Below are 7,681 nucleotides of genomic sequence, written 5' to 3'. Positions count from 1 at the left end.
GTTCCCTCCATACGTTTCCACGCGCCTGCTTCCCCGAAGAATTTGTGGAGAGTCACCCATCGCAATCATTACGGGACTGGGGATAAGAGGAGGAGTTATCGCTCCGAGATGCTGTTATTTCGGGCAAGCGAGCTATACAGCGCAGTATCAGCTTTGCTTTCCCATTCTTTGACCCTCATGAAAGTTGGTCAAGCAGAGCCGATTGCAAACTGGCCGCCGCCATGTTTCGACTTTCTATATACTCCGGTTCGGTTTTCTGCAGGGGAGATAATCATCTTATCGCCCCCCCCCCCCCCCCCCCCCCCCCCCAGTAAACTGCGAGGGGAGCCAAGTAGGGGAAATGTAGAATGCGGAGAGGGATATAGGAGAGGAGGGGGCGAGCAAAAGTGGAAAGCGCGAAGTGTACGTCGGCCTTCAAAATTCCGAAAGAATGCCCAAAACTGAAAGATCGCCCACCTCGTATGTTTTCTGTTTTATCTCTTCAGCGCGGTTGGGCATTCATTCGGGCTTTTGAAACCGGAATGAATGCGTGAATGCGAATGAATTCAGGATTTTGCTTTTGCAGTGCGCAACGCCGTCAAAGCTGCTAGCGCGCTTGTGGCTTGGTCTTGCGGTTCATTTGTGCGTGCTCCCGCGCAGACGCTAGATGAAACCATGCGCTCACGCCGGAAGCTTGGACACCGTTGAGCACTAAAACGGAGTATTCGCTCTTTCTTGCGTGAGTTGAAACGTGGTTGCGCCAGTGTTCAAATAGCTCTCAACCACTTTCGGTTCTGCACTAGACGGCGGGTTTTGCAGTGTTTGCGAAATAAAATATACACACTATCTACTGGAAATGGCCACATATAGCGCTTACTTAATTATCTCGTATGATAAAAGAATTATGAGTAAAAAATTAGAAAATATACGTGAAAATACACCACGCTTCCAATTGTGTGTACTCGGCGGCAACGTTTTTGTGCTAAGTAGTCAATGCAAGTGTATTTTGTGCAGTGCTGCACAAAAAGTGTATTTTGTTTTACGTCACAGGCGCTCTTGTGCGAGGGAAACGCCAAACGAAGCCATGCGCTCGCGCAGTTAGCCTTGACCGCACCGGAGCACTGTGAAAACTGTGTTAGCCTTAACAACGTGGCACAAAAATGGTGACGCCAAGTATTGGCGACGTCTGCGATCGAAAGCGTCACTGCGGTCGGCCTTCCATGATTGGCCGAATGCTGGCTATGACGTCAGCAAAGGTTTCCTAATCGACAGAAATAAGAGTAATGTAAGAACTTCAATTCTGACGGTGTTGGCAGTGTTAACTTCAGAGCGCAATGATTTCAAGCTTCCACCATGATAATTACAAACACCATTGAACTTGTTGTTGCCTAGGTAATGACGTCACGAGAGGTAACCGTAGGAGGGCGCCACCAAAACATCTCGCCGCTAATACACCATTCCCATATTTACAGGTCCTCAGCCCAGCGTGCGACCTCCTCAGCCCAGCGTGCGACCTCCTCCGCCCAGCACGCGCATTTGTTCGTCGCTTCGAAAAGCGAACAAATCGCGCGCCATACGCACGAACACTGAGAATGGAACTGGCCAGAAGCCCTTTTTTTGGAAAGGTCTATACGCCCTTACAATGCTCACATATCCACAGTCCAGTCTGTCTATGCTGGAACGCCAACTACATGATGTAGAAAACTGCATCGGGCACTGATTGGCTTTTCACTCGGGTCACGTGACATGACGTTGAAATGTAGTTTTTCCCTATGCAGTTCGAGCTATGCTCGTAAAATGATGCAGTTGGCGGTGACGTCAAAATGTCGTCACGATGCACTTTGACGATGCAGTTAACTGAGTGGTCGAGGCGAAGCCAGAGATCAATCTGCATCGTAAAAGATGGCGACCCTAACATATGCATCTCTACTGTTGGGTTCGCCAGCGGATCGAGTTTTTAAAGATCACCGGGATGCTTTCGAGACGAGCGATGCGAGGTTTGTGGGCGAATACCAACTGACCAAAGGGGTGACTCGCTGGTTGTGTGACAACTTCGCGGAGAGCTCCAGCGTTGTCTTGAAGGGCCCCGTGTGCTGACGGTCGAACAAAAAGTCCTCGCAGCTCTACGCTTTTACGCCGCTGGCGGCTTCCAGGGAACCGTCGGGAGCGACGAAAACATTTGTGTTCTCCAGTACTCTAACTCACGTACTTGGTGATGTCACCAACGCTATCATCGATTGCCTCGGATCGAACTGGCTGTGTTTCCAACAAACTCAAGCAGAGAAGGCGCTCACAAAAAGGAAGTTCTTCGAGCGATGCAAGTTCAGCGGCGTGATCTATAAATATTCTAAATACTCTTACACGATTCAACAAGATTGTGTTTTCATTTGAGTGCACACCATATAAGCGATTTGGCTCAGCGAAAAGCCAAGCAAGCAACGGTAACAGGCTTAAGTTGAGCTAGTTCGTTCATACTTCAGGTAGAGAGAGAGAGCGAGATATGCTTTATTTTAAAGCAACTACTTCAGGTCAAGCCAGCTGAACTAAAATAAACATGCACATAAAGAAAAGACCATACACACCGTGGGACTAACAACTGATTTTCTTCTTCCCCCTCTTCTACTACGAACCCAACTTGAGGGAAATATTCTCTTTTCTTCTTTTTTGCTTCCTACATCACCGAAAATTTAACCGCCGAAGGAACATCTTTTCTTTCTCGTGCAGCACGAGAGAAGTTGCACTAACGCAGTGAAACATAGTCAAAAAGTAAAATTTGTCGTTAGTTGTTTATACAGCAGGAGGTTAGTCTGCCTGAACATGGCGACATTGTTACCCACTGTACATAAGCAATTTAGCCAGTGCAGTACGACTGCTAGCCCGGGTTCTTTAACGAGCATCGCGCAGTACACGACCGTACGCCGGTACGATGCTCATCCAGCAGATCGAAACGGGCAGGAGCGGGGATTGAACCCACGATCTCGGGGTTCTGCAGCGCGAGCTTCCGCTCCACGTGCTCCGAGCTGGTGTGCGCTAGCCTACTCGGCGATTCTCCGAAATTCCCTGTAGGGAAAAAAAGAACGATGTAGTTTCAACTCAATCGCCACTGTTCGGCGACGTCACCGGACACGTGACGGTGCAGTTCTCTTCCGATGTAGTTTCTTGGTGATGGAGATTAGGCTCCTCCCACCGGCGACGTCACGATGCGGTTTCTCCACCGCTTTTTCCAGCATAGACAGACAGCTCGCGCATGTAAATCACTTCGGAAACCGAGCCAAGCACGCGCCATACGCACGGACGCTATACATAGAAGTCACCAGCCAGAATACCATTTCTACGCGTTCGTAGCGGTCCGAAATTGCCCGCAGCAGCAATATTCCCGTAGCTCTCAAGTTTTGAGCAGCACTCCAGGCGAGAAAAATAGAATATTTGTGGCTTGGCGGTTCGAACGTGCGTCATTACGCTTCCCCACTACAGTTTTTTTATACACCGTTCCATTTATAGGTGCCAGCGTAGCAGAGGCTACAAGAGCGAGATCCAAGCTTCCAGTGTCCCTGCCAAGCTCGCACGCTCGTGCAGTGCGACCGCCGTTCAGGGGAACGTGCTTTTTTGCAGGTAGCTTCGGCTTCGCTATCACGTGAAGTGAAACATACGTGCTCGCAGAAGCTATGAAGAAAAGCGATAGAAATAATAAAGCTGAGAGGAATGTTTAATGGGACGCTGCGGCCACGGGCTGCATTTTGTTTAGACGTTTTGCTATCGCGCACTTACAGATGCTGACAGATGCTTGTATTTGAAAGTGGCGCGTGCAAAATCGAACGTTACAGCGCCATGTGGATGGTGCAGCCTCAGGGTTGGGCAGAAATACTCAAAAACGTATTTGAAATACAAATACTGGGATACATAAAAATAGTTGCTAAAACACTGCTACTAAAATATATCTGTAAAAATGTATCGCGATACGTATCGGAAATACATTTTAAATAGAGGCAAAAAGTCTTTCGAAATACAAATACAGGAAAACCGGTTAATCGGTAAAATTTTGACGAACCAAAATTAAATAAAGATGAAATGTTTTCACCATGCAGACACGGACCAGCACACCTATATGAAGTGAAAAATTTAGGTGAAGTATTAACTTAAGGTAAACTGTAAGGGGGAGATTTGTAACTTCAGACAAATCCAGAAGGTTACACATGTCCCAGAGACTTCAACGCCGTGCGAGTGTCTGTTTAGCGCAGCAGAGACTGCTGTGAGCAATCAAGGGAGGCTGCCCTTTTCGGAAAATATCAACGAACATTTTTGCCTCATGGAGCAGAAGTAATAATATGTGAGTGTGCGTGTTTTTTAACTGTTCTCAACTGTATATCGAAGCTGATTCATAATTGAAATTATTGCGTCGTTTAACACATATTCAGCAAAAAGAAATAAAATAGATGCAATTTTTACTTTTGAGCAATATTATATGCATGGAAATAAACGAGACCGATTAATCGATTAATTAATCGATTAAAGGCTGGCGATTAATCGGGTTAAAAGTTTTAATCGACGCCCAGCCCTAGTAAAAATGTATCGGGACACGTATCGGAAATACATTTTAAATAGAGGCAAAAAGTCTTTCGAAATACAAATACAGGAATACATTTTAGGGAGGGCAGAAATACAAATACAAAAATACTGATAATGCAATACATTTTTCAAATTTGTTTGAGACGCCAAATGAGATGAAACTTGCAGTTTGAAGTGGAAGTTTTCAAGAAATGTAACGAAATACATTTCATCCTGATTGTATCCCGATACAAAGAAACATTCTAAATGCATTTCGGTACAAGAACACAGATACTGGTGAAAAAATATGTATCGAAATACAGAAATACACATACAAAATATATTTCTAAAATACTATCGTGATACATTTGTATCGCGATACCGCCCAACTCTGTGCAGCCTGCATAACATGGTCACGTCTGGCGGACGCGCTCGCGGCCCCTGCCCCAGAGCAACGGGCCGATATGGGAGGCCACGGTACAGATAGCACAGGATACATGCTTCATTCCACCAGATGTAAAAGACGTGAATGCATTTGGCTCTTTTCTGGGACAAAATCGTCCAATCGAACAGTGCTGCAGCGCTCAGGCTTAATCAGTACATCGCTCGTTGCACAACATGACTCTACGGTTCGTCAGAATCCGCAGGACAACGGGTGCTTGCCTCGGATGATCTTCATTTTTTCAACTTCGCCAATTACGGTGTGATGCGCCAAAACCACCAATATGTCTGAATAAGTGACGTCAATGCAAGGGAATCACCCACTCATAAAAAGCGTGCGCGTCTACTTCCTTGCAGAACACGCATAGAGTGGAACACTACGATCTATACAGGTGGTGGCTCACTCAATGACAAAACGCTTGCCGCTTCGGAGAGCCCAGCGCGAACAAGATTTTTGTGTCGAAGAAACTTCACCCGGGCCTCGTCTTTCCTCGGACTCCGTCGTCTCCAATCGTGCTTAGAAACACAAAGTTTTCGAATGGATATCTTGAGTCCGGCGTGGCAGCCCAACTCTGCAACCGTCAATGGCGGTCATCCGGCGATAGGACAACACCCGCCTATCTTATTCATTTCTTTTTCTTTCCCAGCACGCAGCAAGTCTGGTCGTCGGGAGCAGGCACGGGCGTTTCGTCGGGAGTGTTTCAACAGCAGACGATCGGTCGTCAGGAAAGCGGCTCCCCGCGAACACACGCCTCGGTGGGGACAGAAGCGACGTCTAAACGGCGACTCCAGCCCCAACGATTCATTGTGTGCCGGGCAGTGAGTGCGACCGAACTCGCACAGATGCCGCGGCGACTCCTGCAGACGCCATTCAGAGCACCGCAGTCGGCGCTGTCTCAATTCGGCGTCGCGCCAAGAAGAAGCGCAGAGACGGGCTAAGCGCAGCGTCCGTTTTATGTTGGGGGAAGTGCTCGCGCCGTAACCCGCCTTCGAGGAAGAAGGAAAGCGTCCGAGAGGCCCACAAAAGGTGTTTGATGTGTCGGGGAGCTGACGCATCTGTATACCGCCAGAAGGACCGAATCTTCCCAGCCACCCGAGTTCCGCTCTTTTGTATCGCTCCAGCTCCGCCCGGGGCGCGCTCACTTCCAGCTGAAGATAGGCCGAGTTGAACGTGAAAATCGAGATGCGATCGCCGACAGCTCAAGGAGCTCGGCCGCTCCTAATTGTATACCTATCTCTCATGTGGTTTTCATTTCTTCCTTGTCGCTTAATGTCGCTGCAGCGAACGCATTCTGCAATGCACCTAGACAATTTTTGCAAGAATTATCGGAGGCAAGGGCACGGGTCTGCGTGACTTCGAAGGGCTCTTCTGTTTTCGCGAGTACTCGTGCAGCGAGGCATTTTGAGAAGCTGCGTACTCCCACCTGCCCTTTTGATAGCGGCACACAATAGTAAGATGAACTGTATACAAAACGCGGCTCAGACTTTGAGAAACACGTGGGAGAAAAAAGTCGTATTTTTCGCCCACAATGTGCGAAGAACGGAAAGCGGTAGCTGTAGCACGGTCACGCAGTGCGGGTGGAATGGTGCCGTCACGCACCCGAGGACGGAGGTGCGACGGGGTGAATTCTCATATCCGTCGTGGTTGGCGTCGTGGATGCCATGCGCAGAGGCCGCCACCAGTGCTCGGTAATCTGTGAAGTAAGTGAGTAAGCGCGGTGCAAGTTTCTAAAACCATCCAACATTACGCGTAGTATCTGGATACGGCCAAAATGGGATTTCGCATAACGCGAGGAATGTTTGGAAACAACTGTTTAAAGCAAACGACACGAAGATTCTCCCTTCGTTGCACCATTCTTGGTGGGACGTCGAGCCTGCCCTCTTCGCTCTCTTCGCGCGGCACGCCGACGGAGGAAACTAAACACGCGCGAAGGGACCGCGCCCCCGGGAGAGCAGAAGGAAAAGAAACTAGCTGTGTTAGGAGATTGCTTCCCCTCCCCCCTGGCTACGTGCCTGTTGGCTTTACCCAAGTCACTGTGCGGAATAATCGCCCAGCTGGAATTCCACTCATCATCCGAACCAAAACAAGAGGGAGCTTCTTTATGGACCATCAACCCAAACGTAATCTCAAAAGAAATTGTGGCAGTATCAGAGGGGAAGATACTAGCAGCACGTATAAGAAAGGATGGCACCATCACAGTCAACGCGGCATCACTCAACTTGACAAGCAGACTTCTCACGATGAAATTCTTCGCCGGAATCGAAGTGTCTGTAACCATTTCCGAGTCACACACCCGAAATGTTGGCAAGATCAACAACATCCCAGTATAATACTCGGACTATGAACTGCTCGTCTACTTTAAGGAGACTGATGTCATCGCAGCCCAGCGCCATTTCCCATATTCAAGAAAAAAACGTGGCTGCATGGAGCAACACCGAAAAGAAAGCGTCCTGCTTCACTTTCCTCCAGATTTCCCAGTGCCTTCCCGAGTTTTATTGTGATTCACAAGTCATCCAATGGCGGGATACTTTTTGACCCCGCTACAGTGCCTTCGCTGCCAACGATACAGAAACATTGCAAGACATTGTCGCAGTCAGTAGAGGTGCAAGCTGTCTGCTGGACCACATAGCTATGAGGAGTGCATGAAAAAAATCAACCCAAAATGTGCCAATTATGGAGATAGTCATTGTACCTCGTTATCAAGCTGTCCTCATA

The sequence above is a fragment of the Ixodes scapularis genome, unplaced genomic scaffold, assembly GCF_016920785.2.
Source record: "Ixodes scapularis isolate PalLabHiFi unplaced genomic scaffold, ASM1692078v2 PGA_scaffold9__187_contigs__length_104089568, whole genome shotgun sequence".
Taxonomy (NCBI): domain Eukaryota; kingdom Metazoa; phylum Arthropoda; class Arachnida; order Ixodida; family Ixodidae; genus Ixodes; species Ixodes scapularis.
The sequence above is the reverse complement of the archived record's forward strand: the minus strand, read 5'-3'. Positions refer to the sequence as shown.